This window comes from Hemibagrus wyckioides, linkage group LG06 (genome assembly GCF_019097595.1).
Source record: "Hemibagrus wyckioides isolate EC202008001 linkage group LG06, SWU_Hwy_1.0, whole genome shotgun sequence".
In the NCBI taxonomy this organism is placed as follows: domain Eukaryota; kingdom Metazoa; phylum Chordata; class Actinopteri; order Siluriformes; family Bagridae; genus Hemibagrus; species Hemibagrus wyckioides.
Window position 1 is genome coordinate 34,410,518 of NC_080715.1, and position 8,837 is coordinate 34,419,354.

The window sequence follows — 8,837 nt, forward strand, 5'->3', positions numbered from 1 at the left end:
TTATTATTTTTTTTATTAATTTAAAGGTGCAGATATACATCAGATACACACTCTGGCCTATGCTTTTCTGGTAATTGTTTTTTTCTTTTATGGATTGAACATTAATTTTAATATTTATTTATTTATTACAAAATTTCTGACTCGTGATGAGTAAATTTTTTAATAAATATATATATATATATATATATATATATATAATTATATATTATATATATAATATATTTATATATTATAAACAAATATTTTTATTTGTTTATTTTTTTTAAATATCCACACCTCTTCTTGCTTGCTTATTTGCTTGCTTGCCTTGCTTATTTTCCGACTTTAGTGCCCAGCTATAAATAGACTGCTCCATTACAGACTGGAAACTGCCGCTAATTTCGGTAAAGGTTCGAACGCATGCATCACTCTGCAAGGTTTAATGCTTTTCTTTTGGATATTTGATCATGCACATTTTATAAAATCTGATTCAATCCTATTATGTGTATATGCACAGAGCAATTTATTTATTTTAGAAACGTGTATTTAGTGTTTTAACTAGAATTTTCCAAAATTCGGGAAAATACAATACCCAAAAAATAGGAGAGGGCGCAATTGTCGGATTTTCCTCCGTCACTTGGTAATAATCAGGCTGGGATAGTTTACAAAGCTTAAATAAATAGATTTAGGTTTAAATTGAGCCGACAATTAATCTACAATAGTTCACTTTTATTTGATTAATTAAGGAATGCGCATTCTGGCGATTCTTGCGTCAATTAAACCTGATGTGCGTTTTTGCGCATTAATGTCAAGACTCCATGAGCATAGGATCTATTCAGTTCCATTCTAAGGAGAGCATATAGACTTTAAAATTCTACATTTAAGTTTCTAGGCTTGTTTTAGGAAGCGGTATTTAAAAGACGGCTGATATTTTTGAAAAGTTTTCCAAATTGACCACATATTTTTTTTTTTACTGAACTCTTCTAATGTTTAGTCCTGGTTTAAAGATAGACAGATGAGGTGAAAGACAGACATTGTGTTGAGGTGAAAGGATATATAGGCTGCTGTTATTGCCTGTTCGGATGTGTTATGGCGGATTGTAAATAATAAAAGATTTCTGGAGCGCTGTGTTACATAAGCAACTCTGAATTACGGAAAAAAGCCCAAAGGCGAAGAGGACTCGGTTTTGGGAATCTGTTTAAAGCTTAAACAGAGAATCGAAGAGCTTTCCAGCTGCAGGTCTCTGCTTAGTGATGATGAGGATGATGATGATGATGAAGATGGAGGGGAAATGATGCAGATGCTTTATTTCCCCTTTAAACGGGTTTAATAGGAATTCGCGTTTTAATGGACTTTGCACAAGGCCTGCGTGAGGAAGGAATTAAAAAAATAATATTTAATTAATTATGTTAGAAAAAATCCTGAACAAATATCCTCGCTCTGTTTAAATAATCAGCTCCCTGGCGAGCCGAAAATCCGCGCGGTGTCTGTCTTCTGTCTTCCCCGCAACCGAAAAAACGCTTCATCCGCATCAGCCGCGCGCGCAGATCAGCAAACCGAGCTCGCGGCTTCCGGGGCGAGGCGGTCGTTCGGTCGGTCAGTCTGCACGCGCTTCAGACTCATGAGGACCAACTAACAGCCATAACAACCAGAAACGCTGAGGTAAAGTGTGCATCTGTTTTTGGCTTAGATTTGCTTTTGCATTGCTGGACGGTGAATGTGTGTGTGCGTGCGGTTGTGTGTTAGCGCGAGCTGGCGCGCGTGTTTAGTGTTTAAGAACCGCTGAGCGCGCGCCAAGTTCCCAAAACGGAGCTCTTGCTTGGGGTTCCATATTGTTGTATGCAGTTTTTGGAAACCATGTACTGTCTGGGGAGCAGCGTTATAACATGTTACGATGCTCTCATGCACTACTGATGTATAGGCTGAACTCCCGCACGTGCACGTGGATGTTGTTGTACAAGCAGGAGCGATGCTATCATCTACTTTTGCAACCTGCACCGTTTGGATACGGCAACGATGAAGTTGAACGGATTATATTAGCGGGATTGTTATTTGTGTGTGTCAGAAAGGTGTGTGTGTGTGTGTGTTCTCCAGGGATGTGCCCCACCTGCGCATTCTGCATGTGCCTTGTCAACAAATCTCAGGATGGATTTTAATCCTGTGCACTCAGCTAATATTAAACATCACACCTTTACATGCTTCCCCGTGCACACCTTCCCATGGTCACGTGCTTTGTCCAGCTACTGTAGGTCTACTGTACTGTAGTTTTATTCTGTGGAATGGCACGTGCACACCCGCGAGGGACTAATGATTAAACGTGGTTGTGTATTTTCAGAGTAACATGGCTTGTCAAGTCCATTAGACAGGGATCTGCATTTGTTGTCTCCTTCTAAACACACACACACACACAAACTCAAATGTGCTGTGCAGTGGGGTGTGTGATGAGACCCTGAGGCAACTTGCCAGCCTGAATAGGGACACACACACACACACACACACACAGTCTTTATTATCGGATCAAACAAGCCACTAGAGATAGTCTCTCTCTCTATGAGTTTTCAAGGTTGGAAGAATAAGCTCTTGCCAATGCATGCCTCTTGAGCCGTCCGGAAAATAAGCCTCATAGTGCAAGTAAGCTCACTCACGTGATGTTCATGTTAATGAGAAGTTAATAATTAACTCCTTAATAATTAACAAACACAGAGAGTCAGTCTCTTCCTCATACTCTTCCTCAACATGGACATGGTTCCGATAAAGTAGTGTGTGGGGCAAGGAGTGTGTAAATGTGGGAACTGTCAGAATATTCATGTGAGGTCAGGATTATCTAATTCTATCTTTAAGTGAAGTCAGGATTATCTAATTATCTCTTCACGTGTAGTCAGGATTATCTAATTCTATCTTCACATTAAGTCAGGCTTATCTATTTCTATATTCACCTGAAGTCAGGATTATCTAATTCTATCTTGATGTGAAGTCAGGTTTATCTTCTTGTTAAGTCAGGATTATCTAATTCTATCTTGATGTGAAGTCAGGCTTATCTTCTTGTTAAGTCAGGATTATCTAATTCTATCTTTACGTTAGGTCAGGATTATCAAATTCTATCTTAATGTGAAGTCAGGATTATCTTCACGTTAAATCAGGATTATATAATTCCATCTTGACATTAAGTCAGGCTTATCTATTTGTATCTTCACATAAAGTCAGGCTTATCTAATTCTATCTTCACATGAAGTCAGGATTAACTAATTCTATCTTCACGTTAGGTCAGGATTATCAAATTCTATCTTAATGTGAAGTCAGGATTATCTTCACGTTAAGTCAGGATTATATAATTCCATCTTGACATTAAGTCAGGCTTATCTATTTGTATCTTCACATAAAGTCAGGCTTATCTAATTCTATCTTCACATGAAGTCAGGATTAACTAATTCTATCTTCACGTTAGGTCAGGATTATCAAATTCTATCTTAATGTGAAGTCAGGATTATCTTCACATTAAGTCAGGATTATATAATTCCATCTTGACATTAAGTCAGGCTTATCTATTTGTATCTTCACATAAAGTCAGGCTTATCTAATTCTATCTTCACATGAAGTCAGGATTAACTAATTCTATCTTCACGTTAGGTCAGGATTATCAAATTCTATCTTAATGTGAAGTCAGGATTATCTTCACGTTAAATCAGGATTATATAATTCCATCTTGACATTAAGTCAGGCTTATCTATTTGTATCTTCACATAAAGTCAGGCTTATCTAATTCTATCTTCACATGAAGTCAGGATTAACTAATTCTATCTTCACGTTAGGTCAGGATTATCAAATTCTATCTTAATGTGAAGTCAGGATTATCTTCACGTTAAGTCAGGATTATATAATTCCATCTTGACATTAAGTCAGGCTTATCTATTTGTATCTTCACATAAAGTCAGGCTTATCTAATTCTATCTTCACATGAAGTCAGGATTAACTAATTCTATCTTCACGTTAGGTCAGGATTATCAAATTCTATCTTAATGTGAAGTCAGGATTATCTTCACGTTAAGTCAGGATTATATAATTCCATCTTGACATTAAGTCAGGCTTATCTATTTGTATCTTCACATAAAGTCAGGCTTATCTAATTCTATCTTCACATGAAGTCAGGATTAACTAATTCTATCTTCACGTTAGGTCAGGATTATCAAATTCTATCTTAATGTGAAGTCAGGATTATCTTCACATTAAGTCAGGATTATATAATTCCATCTTGACATTAAGTCAGGCTTATCTATTTGTATCTTCACATAAAGTCAGGCTTATCTAATTCTATCTTCACATGAAGTCAGGATTAACTAATTCTATCTTCACGTTAGGTCAGGATTATCAAATTCTATCTTAATGTGAAGTCAGGATTATCTTCACGTTAAGTCAGGATTATATAATTCCATCTTGACATTAAGTCAGGCTTATCTATTTGTATCTTCACATAAAGTCAGGCTTATCTAATTCTATCTTCACATGAAGTCAGGATTAACTAATTCTATCTTCACGTTAGGTCAGGATTATCAAATTCTATCTTAATGTGAAGTCAGGATTATCTTCACATTAAGTCAGGATTATATAATTCCATCTTGACATTAAGTCAGGCTTATCTATTTGTATCTTCACATAAAGTCAGGCTTATCTAATTCTATCTTCACATGAAGTCAGGATTAACTAATTCTATCTTCATGTGAAGTCAGGATTATCTAATTCTGCTTTAACCAAGTCCAGATTTAAGATCTCAGTGGTGACCATCATCATTAGAATCTGTCCTGTAATTGTATATAATCAATTCCTAGTTAAGACTGTTCCAATACTAATGACCTCCTGTGAGAGATCAGTGTTGTAATTTAAAAAGTTAGCAAAGTTAAAATATCGCAATGATTGAAATTAGCTTAGGGAACTACAATGAATGCTAATAATAGAGTCCTTTGAGGTAGGACTCATGCTGCCCCATGCTCAAGGGAGGAGGAGCACATGACAGGACTGTTAAGGACACCGTTGCCATAAATGCAGAAAATACACAAAAGCAAACTGTTTTAATTTTTTTTAAAAGACTTTACATCCACTAACAGCTTGTTTGTAGAAAATAATCAGAATTAAATTGAATACATTTTAACAAACAGAGAGTGGGGAGTGAAAGGGGCTGGAGTAGATGATGTGTGTGTGCACCACCACAGTGACCTGGTTTCCTACACAAAAGCTGAGAAGAAGAAAAATGTGTCTAGGTCTAGTTTTAGGTCTTGTGTGTGTGTGTTTGTGTGTGTGTGTGTGTGTGTGTATTTTGAGATGTAGATAGAGATGAAATCTGGCAACCCTGCTTAATGATACAGCTCTTCTGTTTGTTTCCACAAAGGAGTCTGGAAACACCTGCTGTATCCAACACGCTGAAGCTAAGAGATGTCTAAAACCTCTCAGAATGACCGTTTGGTAGCTGGACAGATGTTTGCTGTTGTCTCTCTTTGGGATTATTCTAAAATAAATCAGGATGTTCTCTCGTTTTGTCATCATTAATATGTTCTTTCTTTTCTTTTTCTTTTCCCTTCTTCTTGTTCTTATTCATCTTGTTCTTCTCCTTTTTCCTGTTCATCTTTCTTTCTTTCTTTCTTTCTTTCTTTCTTTCTTTCTTTCTTTCTTTCTTTCTTTCTTTCTTTCTTTCTTTATTTTTGGCCTGCTGATGTTCTTGAGGTTGTGTATGATGCTGGAAGAAACTTTTATCCTCCAGTCTTTGATTAATTAATCGTAGATCATCATCACGACCTGAAACCTTCATCTCTGCTGAACAGTCTAAAGATCTGAACTGTGATCTTGTGAACATCTCCAGAGGGAATTCCTTCACAACTGTTATGACTAAATAAAGCCGAAATATTTTACAAAGTCTAGTGGAGAAAAAAAAGCAGTGCATGATATGTATTTAATCTCAGGCCGTAGAGCGGTCTATAAGCGCATAGAGATTATACACGTAAAAATATTTGGGTTTTTTTATTTATATGAAAGCTCGTAAAGAATTAGAGGGAAAAATGAAAGTAATTTTTATTTGTATCCAGTAAGTGTTTATTTCGTGTGAATATTAGTAAAATCAGAAGCTAAGAAAATCCAACAAATCCAAAAAATTTTTTTTATCTTTGTTTAATTTTAATCTTTATTTAAATATCATTAATTTAACATCTGCTAGAAACAATCACATATAAAATAAATAAATAAGATCCCTTAGGTTTTATAGCTTACTGTACCATTATATGTTGTTTATTCAGGCTAAACACACACACACACACACACACACACTCACACTCACACACACACACACACCATTAGGTTTATAATATGTTCTTGTTCATCATCCATCTTACTTTATGGAACATGTGCCTCCTCCCTCTGGTGTGTAACTATGCATATATTCATGTGTGTGTGTGTGTGTGTGTGTGTGCTGAACTGAGCTCCATTTAAATACCTACATTTTTGAGAATGTCACTGCCTTTGATTCGGTAAATTGTCCCTGAAGTGGGTCTCTAGAGGGAAGGGGAAGGGGGGTTAAGGGAGAGGGTTGGGGGGCGGAGCTTAGCATCTGAAATATAAACATAATTAAATATGCATGAGTTTTAATACAATGCTAAAGCTGCCTTTGCAGAAATGATAGCAGAGGACATGTCGGTGTTATAACAGCACAACGCTCCTGAATAAATAAAAAGAAAATGAGGTTTATAATGATTTATAATCCCACTCTCTGTGTTTATAATCATTTATGATCCCACTCTCTGTGTTTATAATGATTTATAATCCCACTCTCTGTGTTTATAATCATTTATGATCCCGCTCTGTGTTTATAATGATTTATAATTCCACTATGTGTTTATAATGATTTATAATCACACTCTCAGTGTTTATAATGATTTATAATCACCCTCTCTGTGTTTATAATGATTTATAATCACACTCTCTGGTGTTTATAATGATTTATAATCACACTCTCTGGTGTTTATAATGATTTTTAATCCCACTCTCTGTGTTTATAATGATTTATAATCACCCTCTCTGTGTTTATAATCATTTATGATCCCACTCTCTGTGTTTATAATGATTTTTAATCCCACTCTCTGTGTTTATAATGATTTATAATCACCCTCTCTGTGTTTATAATCATTTATGATCCCACTCTCTGTTTATAATGATTTATAATCCCACTCTCTGTGTTTATAATGATTTATAATTCCACTATGTGTTTATAATGATTTATAATCCCACTCTCTGTGTTTATAATGATTTATAATCACCCTCTCTGTGTTTATAATGATTTATAATCCCACTCTCTGGTGTTTATAATGATTTATAATCACACACTCTGGTGTTTATAATGATTTATAATCCCACTCTCTGTGTTTATAATGATTTATAATCCCACTCTCTGGTGTTTATAATGATTTATAATTCCACTATGTGTTTATAATGATTTATAATCCCACTCTCTGGTGTTTATAATGATTTATAATCCCACTCTCTGGTGTTTATAATGATTTATAATTCCACTATGTGTTTATAATGATTTATGATCCCACTCTCTGTGTTTATAATGATTTATAATCACCCTCTCTGTGTTTATAATGATTTATAATCCCACTCTCTGGTGTTTATAATGATTTATAATCACACACTCTGGTGTTTATAATGATTTATAATCCCACTCTCTGTGTTTATAATGATTTATAATCCCACTCTCTGGTGTTTATAATGATTTATAATCCCACTCTCTGTGTTTATAATCATTTATAATCCCACTCTCTGTGTTTATAATCATTTATAATCCCACTCTCTGTGTTTATAATCATTTATAATCCCACTCTCTGTGTTTATAATCATTTATAATCCAACTCTCTGGTGTCACTCAAAGGAGGATGAGGTACCCTTTTGAGTCTGGTTCCTCTCAAGCTTTCTTCCTCTTACCATCTCAGGGAGACTTTCCTCACCACAGTCGTGGTGGCTTGCTCTAATGTGTGTGTGTGTGTGTGTGTGTATGTGTGTGCGTGTGTGTGTGTGTTGCTTTAAATATCCCTAAGCAGCCTTTAATGCACATTTGGACTCATTCATGTTATCGAACTGATGTTAACATCAATAACAAACGAGGAAGGTTGAGATGAACAAGATTCACGTCATTTAAACTCTATTTTTTTCTATGTTTTTTTGTATCTTCTTACAGAAATGTCTATTCACTCACCTCGGCTCTCAAATATGCACGAAAATTAGATTCTTTTTGTCCTTAATGAAAACCTTGTGACCGAGCCATGGAGTCGATCCTGAGCCGTTTCATTAACTCACATCCTTCCTGTGTGTCTTTATTAGTTTTCAGTCTTACAGCATGTCAAGTGGTGACAGATTTATAGTTTTTTTGGTTTCCTAATGTCTTCTTTTTGTCCTTTAGAATAAATAACCTTGACAAAACAAAAATCCTTAAGTTTACCTTTTAGATTTTAAATTTTAAACTTTTCCTTTTAAATTTTTTTTGAACTACTTTACGTGAGGAAAAACTTATCAAACCCTTTTTTCCAGATCCATTTACATGAACATTTTAAGTTTAAGATCTCTTCATTCTTGACTCTAAATTGGTGGAATACGCATCCCTCTGAAGTGCAGGTCTGCCTCAGTCTTTAGCCTCCAGGAAGACTTTCAGTGGGAGAGAAAGAGGTTAAAAGAGGGCAAGGCTGAAAAGGAAGAACTTTGTTCACTTTTTCTTATTTAATCTGCAGAAAAATGAGCTACGTCTCACTGGATAAACTGTTTAGAACTGTTTCCACAACGGCTCCTTTGTACAACACGGTTCCCTAATTTACATGCAATTTTTG

General features: G+C 35.3%; 1 protein-coding gene across 2 annotated transcripts in view; it reads left to right on the plus strand.

The window, feature by feature from the left end:
- The first annotated feature begins 1,110 nt into the window (after positions 1-1,110).
- Positions 1,111-8,837, plus strand: part of scml4 (Scm polycomb group protein like 4) — a 40,139-nt gene continuing 32,412 nt past the window's right edge. Inside the window, exon 1 of one of the 2 annotated variants that reach the window (XM_058391869.1) lies at positions 1,111-1,641. The gene's annotated coding sequence lies outside the window, so the exon portion shown is untranslated. The remainder of the gene's footprint in view (positions 1,642-8,837) is intronic. The other variant, XM_058391866.1, reaches the window with a different exon arrangement.